The 8,494-nt window shown below is 45.7% G+C and overlaps 1 pseudogene; it reads left to right on the top strand.

Annotated features, from left to right (window-relative positions):
• The first annotated feature begins 6,866 nt into the window (after nucleotides 1-6,866).
• Nucleotides 6,867-8,028, top strand: LOC137441660 (serine/threonine-protein kinase 40 pseudogene; annotated as a pseudogene).
• The last annotated feature ends 466 nt before the right edge of the window (nucleotides 8,029-8,494 follow it).

Raw genomic sequence — 8,494 nt, 5'->3', positions numbered from 1 at the left:
TGCTTGTAAGTTTTTGTTTCTTTAAGCAAAAATAAAAGCATTGATAGAAACTTGGATCTCATCTCACTCAGTATTATCGGATTTCATTTCCCCCCATTCTTGCTCCCCAATGCAGCACTCATATTTATGGATGAGCCAAATAAACCAGAATAAAGCCTAGTTTAATTTGTTACTGAATAGCAAAGCAAATGCTTCACAAAAGCATTTCAGTTCTTAAAGCAACTCTAATAGCAACAACCATGCTTTACATATGGAGAATCACAACAACAGTAGGATGATAACTTCTCCTAGGCTCAGCACTGCAGCTGAAAGCAAAATAATGTTTTTTATGCATCTTACATATTTTGTGTTTGAAACACTAATTTCCTCCTGTCTACAGTAGGTTTACATCTAAAATGGGAGGCCTGAGGGGGGCATCTCAGTTTGAAGCAGACACGTGATCTCAATTTGATGGTTTGAATACTCCCACTCTTGTAATGTCAACTCCTCCTGCTGGATCAAAATCATATAGTATCATAGTATCAGTCAGGGTTGGAAGAGACCACAAGGATCATCTAGTTCCAACCCCCCTGCCATGGGCAGGGACACCCTACACTAGATCAGGCTGCCCAGAGCCTCGTCCAGCCTGGGCTTAAACACCTCCAGGAACGGGGCCTCAACCACCTCCCTGGACAACCCATTCCAGGGCTTCACCACTCTCATGGGGAAGAACTTCCTCCTCACCTCCAGCCTGAATCTCCCCACCTCCAGCTTCATTCCATTCCCCCTAGTCCTATCACTACCTGATATCCTGAGGAGTCCCTCCCCAGCCTTCTTGTAGGCCCCTGTTTGTCATGACTGCTGAGAATCATAAGATGAAAGTGTAAGCAGTGAAGGGAAAAGATTTAATTAAATGACTATAAAGTTTGTGCTCTCTACATCTGAAGTTCTAACATCTGAATACAATGGTACCAGCTTAGGTAAGACTTAGCGTGTGTATGGACTTAGAGCTTTAAAGTATCATTTTGGTTCAAAATAAATGGGACCCACCCATGCAGTCTTACAGGTATTGAAACAAATATATCTGCACACAGCACCCAGTCCTAGCCCCGTAACTTCAAGCAGCCATCTCGCCAACCAGAACATTCCACAGACCATCTGTTCTGGGAGCTGAGCTCAAGAGTTCCTCAGGCTGCCCAGAGAGGTGGTGTGGACTCCTCTGGAAATTTTTCAAAACCCACCTGGACATTATGATGCTATGCAATATGCTCTGGCTGACCCTGCTCTAGCAGGGGTGTTGGACTACATGATCTCCAGAGGACCCTTCCAACCCACAGCATTCTGTGACTCTGATGCTGAGAACCCGTTGGACACACAGGTGAGTGCCTCTTCACCCCTAAAGAGCCGCCAAACATACAAACACTTTGATTCATGAAGGAAGACAGCAGAAGAATGATAATAAGGATACTGCTAGGTGTCCACAGTCCTAGCATTGTGGTGGTTTTAGATTGAAATGCTAGGATGGTCTTACTGGCTTATCTCTCTCAAAGATCCCATATGGCTGTTGGTGTGTTCCAGAGGTAACCAGCTCCACAAGCATCAACACATGCTGCCCACTATCACATCTGCTGTTGGTAGAAGGTGGCAAAGTCCAGCCATTCTTTGTGGAGGACATCCTTGTATCTGCTCACTGCAGGGAGGGGTTGGGCTTGATCATCTTTAAAGGTCTTTTCTGACTAAAACCCTTCTGTGACTCTATGATTCCATGATCCTTGACCTCTGGAGCTGAGCAGCAAAAGCCCAGAGCCCTTAATAATCCATTGAGAGAAAGAGCATGAGCATGCAATCTGGGGAAAAATATGCTTAAAGAAGCTGTGAACTCAGCAGACGATTAAGGAGAAAAATACATGCCTAATTTAGAAACAATTAACACTTCCCTAACCCAAGCAGCTGAAGCATATAGAATTCTGGAATCATTTCAATTGGAAAAGACCTTCAAGATCACCGCATCCAACTGTTTACTCAATACCACCATGCCCATTAACTCACGTCCCCTGTGATGTGGAATGTCCTCTCACAGTTGGTAGTGCATGGTCACATGTACACATTATCTAGTGGGGTTACTATCTGGTGGTAGACATGCCTGAAGACGGAGATTTCTACCTGTCTGGAGAAAAACTGTGATTTCTTGTATGAAGCAAGAGCAAGGAAGCCAAAGTATCCCGTCAAAATGACTGCCACGACTGCAAACCAGCACTGTCTCTCATGGCCATACAGTCTGGAATCCTTCCAGTTAGCTGCTATGCAAATATATTTACACATAGGCAGATGCCAAATACCACAGACAGAAAAGGATCTGTAGCATTCACATGAGTGTGTGTGTGGAAACTAATCAAGCTATCAAATACTTCTTTTTGTTTTGATGCAAGTTCTGCCCCCCAGGATGTGAGTAGTAGCTGCCTGTGTGATGTTTTCAGACCAAATTAGTGTCTTTACGATTAGCCATGCAGATGTCATGTCACAGCCCATTGTGAAAAGCAGATGAATGGTTTTACATTCTTAAGGACGGTGTAAAAGCAACCAAATTACCTTGGGATACACCAGGATGTGAAAATCAGCATTTGCTACTCCCAGGTAGCTTCCCAGTGTATGGACCTGTAGCATCTGGTTTCAAAGTGATGCTGTCAGCTCAGGCTTTACAGCCTGTTGTAATGTATTCATCTGCTTCTATACTCAGCAGACTTTGACTTTTAAATCCCCTTTAAAAGTTAAGATACCTCACACTTTACATCTTCAGATCTTAAGAGTGTTTAAATTATCTTCTTGGGAGAGCTGTTCTGAGCAGACCGCACTGCTCTTCCTTACCATCTTCTTCCCCACACACATTTCACCCTTCTCCCTACTCAACATGAGACACTGCTGCAGCCAAGTCCCTTTCCAGAGGCAAGGCTGAGCGCACACACACACACACACACAGAGTGTGCTTTCCCTAAAGCACTGCATGACAATGCAGCTATTATGCTAAGGAACAGAACAGCAAGTACAAAACACCACCAAAGAAAATGAATAAATACGCAGTAAACAAAGAGAAAATTGGATATTTACTCCCTCTTTCCTCAACAAAACTCTTGGGTTTAGTATTGCTAGGTTTGGCTGTTCTTTTTTTTCAAGCTATCAATTACCAGGCTTTCAAGATTTTCTTTAATTTCACAGAATAGGTTGAAAGCCTTTTCAGAAGCTCAGAAAAGAAACAGATCTGCATCCTTTTTTTTTTCCCCCCTTCAATTCTGATTTCTCCTGATCATTTCAGCGCACTATATCAATTCTCATTTCTTATCTTCCAATCAAATAGCAGTATTTTTTAATTTAACTATAAATTACCATGTGGCAGTAAATTAACTCATTCTGTATCTCACAAGCAGCCTCCAAAACAAAATTTTCTAAACTCAGAAATGCCAAAACTCACACTGCACCCACAGCAGCCTTCCAGATAGCTGCAGCACACAAACCCAGAAGCTAAAGCTGTCCTGTCCACTACAGACAGCTCCTATTTTCACATCATGCTTTTAGGAAAGAAGCCTTAAGCCCCCAGACTATAATGAGATAAAGGTTTCATAGAATCATGTCAGCTGGAAAAGACCTTTAAAATCAACCCAACACCACTATGACCACTCCTAAAGTCTCCTGTCTACCAACCTGATCTCCTTCTATGATCAGGTGACCCGCCTGGTGGATGTGGGGAGGCCTGTGGATGTAGTGGATGTAGTTTACCTGGACCTCAGCAAGGTCTTTGACACCGTCCCCCATAGCAAACTCCTGGCCAAGCTGTCAGCCCATGGCTTGGACAGCAGCACTCTGAGCTGGGTTAGGAACTGGCTGGATGGCCGAACCCAGAGAGTGGTGGTGAATGGTGCCACATCCAGCTGGCAGCCAGTCAGTAGTGGAGTCCCCCAGGGATCTGTGCTGGGCCCCATCCTCTTTAACATCTTTATTGATGATCTGGATGAGGGCATTGAGTCTATCATCAGTAAATTTGCTGATGACACCAAGCTGGGGGCAAGAGTTGATCTGCTAGAGGATAGAGAGGCTTTGCAGAGAGACCTCGACAGGCTGGACAGATGGGCAGAGTCCAACAGCATGAGATTTAACACATCCAAGTGCCAGGTGCTGCACATTGGCCACAACAACCCCATGCAGTGCTACAGGCTGGGGTCAGAGTGGCTGGAGAGCAGCCAGGCAGAGAGGGACCTGGGGGTGCTGGTTGATGGTAAGATGAACATGAGCCTGCAGTGTGCCCAGGCAGCCAAGAGGGCCAATGGCATCCTGGCCTCCATTAAGAACAGTGTGGCCAGCAGGAGCAGGGAGGTCATTCTGCCCCTGTATACTGCACTGGTTAGGCCACACCTCGAGTACTGAGTCCAGTTCTGGGCCCCTCAGTTTAGGAAGGATGTTGACTTGCTGGAACGAGTCCAGAGAAGGGCAACGAAGTTGGTGAGGGGTTTGGAACACAAGCCCTATGAGGAGAGACTGAGGGAGCTGGGGCTGCTTAGCCTGGAGAGGAGGAGACTCAGGGGTGACCTTATTGCTCTCTACAACTACCTGAAGGGGGGTTGTAAACAGGCAGAGGTTGGTCTCTTCTCCCAGGCAGCCAGCACCAGAACAAGAGGACACAGTCTCAGGCTGCACCAAGGGAAGTTCAGGCTGGAGGTCAGGAGGAAGTTTTACACAGAGAGAGTGATTGCCCATTGGAATGGACTGCCCGGGGAGGTGGTGGAGTCACCGTCACTGGAGGTGTTCAGGAGGAGACTTGACAGGGTGCTTGGTTACATGGGTTAGTTGATTGGGTGGTGTTGGGTGATAGGTTGGACGCAATGATCTTGAAGGTCTCTTCCAACCTGGTTTATTCTATTCTATCTTCTGAACACCTCCAATGATGAGGTGTCCACCACTTCCCTTGGAAATCTGTTTCAGGGCTTGACTGCTCTTCAGTACAGAAATTTTTCCTAATTTGCAGCCTAAACCTCTCCTGGCACAACTTAAGGCCATTTTCTCTTATCCTAAAGCCATTTCCTGACATCCTAATCTTTGAGTTTGAACTTCTGGAATTCACTTAATTCAGAAAGAGAACAACCAATATCGTCATTATGACAGCATGGTGGGAGTTGAAGTGATCTCTGGAGACCATCTAGTCCCAACAATCCTGCCAAAGCAGGGTCACCCACAGCAGCTTGCCCAGGATCACAATGTTCAGGTGGGTTCAGAATCTCTCCAGAGAGGGAGCCTGCTCCAGGGCTCCAGCACCCTCACAGGAAACAAGCTTTTCATCATCTTCAGGTGGAACTTCCTGCATTCCAGTTTGTGTCCACTGTCCCTTGCCCTGTCTGGCCTGATCCTCTTGCCCCTGGCCCTTTAGCTATTGATCAGCACTGAGAGTATATCCCCTCAGTCTGCTTTTCTTCAGGCTTCTTCTCTCCACCTTTCAATTTTGAGATCATTTTTATGACTCACTCAGTGACAAGTCTTCAGTTAAACTTCAGTTTGCTAAAGTTTTCACAGTCTCTGTAGCAGGTTTTACACCACATCTTTCGCTTGAACATGTTTCAAGCAAACACAAGCTGGTGATTCACCAGAGCTATCTGTTCATTCTTAAGTAACACCTCTCCATAACTACATTTTTAATTGTATCTGGGGTTTTATCCATGCAATCACCTAGATGGCTAAAGAAAATGCTAGCTTTCTCAAGGTAGGATTCAAGATGCTAAGAGAAAAGGTCATCTGATGCATGCTCTCACTGCTTCAAGTACACATAGCAAAAAATTGATTGCTTTTTCCTTGCACATACCTTTTATTGGCACATCACTGATGCTTATATGTGCAGATATTCCCAGAATATTTTCCTTCTATTAAGTAGAACTGGGGAAAAAAATAGGAGAGTTTTGCTGAAGAACTTCATTTAAACCAAGAAAATCATCCCATTCAGGAAGAAAAGCCAGCAGCCACCCTGCAAACTGGCACCACCGACTCTAGGCACACACAGCAGACAGATAATTTTTCAAGTTTTTAAGTACATGGCACTGAATGGCCTTACATTACCTGCCTTGCATACCAGCAGTTTTAAAAAGCTTCCAACTCTGCCCTGCAGGTTCTGGCAAATATGGATGAGAAAAACACATCAATCATAGCTTAGGGCATGTCTGACTCTTTCTCACTGCCTTTTTATGTAACAAGTGGCAGAAGATGGACTTCCTGCTTCTTGGCTCCACCACAGCCACACTGACTATTCTATCTCCTGACCTCTGTGACCCAGTCCATGCCCCTTTGTCTGCCATTCCCAGTTCCCAGGCAATAATGTTTCTAATGTCACTCACATCCTTCTGAGGAGTTTCCTCCATTTTCCTGCTCTGGTCAAACAGCCCCATTCTTCCATGGCCAGCTTTTCCTCTGAAGACTTCCTAAATTCCTGTAGTTTGAAGACTGCATCATATAAAGAAGAATTAACAGAAAAATGGGCTACATCATTTCCTGGCCTTTCTTTGGAAGATTTTGATTTGTTTTAAAAGTGCTGGGCTAAGAGTTTCCCTTGCAGACCTTGTCCCAGTGTAGAAGGAATGCAGCTATCTGAAAGGAGGTTGCAGCAGAGTGGGTGTTGGTCTCTCCTCCCTGGGAACAAGTGACAGGATGAGAGAAAATGGCCTCAAGTTGTACCAAGGAAGGTTTAGGTTGGATATTAGAAGAAACTTCTTCACTGAAAGGGTCTCATAAAGTGGAACAGGGAGGTGGCTGAATCACTGTGCTTGCAGAGATGTGGTGCTGAGGAACTTCCATTGTCAGGTGGCCGCCACTGTGCAGCGGAGCGGAGGCCGCGACCGGGCGTGGGGCCATGGAGCCCTCGACCTTTCGACCATCCAGCCTTCTCCAGGGTGATGACTCCTCTCTCCTGAGACGTTGGGAAACCTAGTTGGGAAGAAGAGTAAAGAGTGAGTTGATGCTGAACTACAGCTGAGGATGAAGCAGCGAGCATCAGACAGAGGAGCTAGGGAAACATCCATTAAGGCAAAAGCTCTTTGTGCAGGGATTTCTGGAAACAATGCCAAGAGAGCTGGCCCTTTCATACTAGGTCCACATTTAGGTAACTCCCCTGTGCCAAGTATTGTTCAGTGTTTGGCAAGAAAAGATGGGACTGATGACTTCTACCAGCTAAAGATTCTCACCTTAGAAGAAAGGGGTGACAAAGGAATAGAAACACAGGAGGAATGACAGGGTAAGATGCTGCTGCACACGGAGTACTCTCTGCTTTCCCTGTTCCACAACCAGGAAGGAGTGGTGCATCCTCATGGGCTCTTCCAGGACCGAGCTTGTGAAATTATAGAGGACCTGGAAGCCAACAGAATGATCAGGAAGAGGAAGAAGCAGATTTGCCTCATGTTAGACTGTCTCTGTGCTCATGATTTCAGTGACAAAACAGTAGATCTGATCAATCTGCAGCATTATGTCATTAAGGAGAAGAGGCTGAGCGAGTGGGAGACTGTGGTGATATTTTACAACGTGGTACGAGTGGTAGAAGCATTACATAAGAAAAATATTGTGCACAGAGACTTGAAACTAGGAAACATGGTGTTAAACAAAAGGACGCATCGAATAACCATAACCAACTTCTGTCTGGGTAAGCACCTGGTGAGTGAGGATGACCTTCTGAAGGACCAGTGTGGGAGCCCTGCCTACATCAGCCCGGATGTGCTCAGTGGGCGGCCATACCAGAGGAAGTCCAGCGACATGCGGGTGCTGGGCGTGGTGCTCTTCACCATGCTCTACAGCCAGTTCCCCTTCTACGACAGCATACCTCAGGAGCTCTTCCACAAGATCAAGGCTGCAGAGTACACCATTCCTGAGGATGGCAGGGTCTCAGAGAACACTGTGTGCTTGATCCGAAAGCTGCTGCTCCTGGACCCGCAGCAACGCCTGACAGCTTCTGAAGTGCTGGACTCTCTCAGCTCCATCATAGCTTCGTGGCAGTCCCTGTCCTCGTTGGCTCTGGCCAGCCTGATCTAGTGTGGGGTGTCCCCGCCCATGGCAGTGGGGTTGGAACTAGATGATCCTTGTGGTCCCTTCCAACCCTGAATGATACTATGATACTATGATGGTTTAGCACCTGGTAGAGTTAGAGAATGGTTGGACTCCATGACCTTCAAAGGATTCTGTGAGTCTCTATATATTGTTTCCTGTAGGATTTTCTTCAATGACGCTTTCAGAGTAGGCTACATACAGTAGTACCCCATATACAGTGGTGCAATAATTTCAAGTAAATTAAGGCATTATTTAACACCAGGCTAAGTAAAATGCAGTAGAATAAAATAAAATAAAAACTTTTAAAAGTGCTTTACATCTTTCAAGGGAAGAGTTATCCTTTTCTGAGTACAACTGAACAGTGGCAATTCATTTTTGCCTTCCCATCAGTGTCATTGTGACACAGGTCTGAAAAGACCTCAGGTCATTTATATCAGATTATTTTACTATT

The sequence above is a fragment of the Melanerpes formicivorus genome, unplaced genomic scaffold (assembly GCF_026170545.1).
Source record: "Melanerpes formicivorus ecotype bairdi unplaced genomic scaffold, bMelFor1.0.p_v2 SCAF_6, whole genome shotgun sequence".
In the NCBI taxonomy this organism is placed as follows: Eukaryota; Metazoa; Chordata; class Aves; order Piciformes; family Picidae; genus Melanerpes; species Melanerpes formicivorus.
The sequence above is the reverse complement of the archived record's forward strand: the minus strand, read 5'-3'. Positions and strand labels throughout refer to the sequence as shown.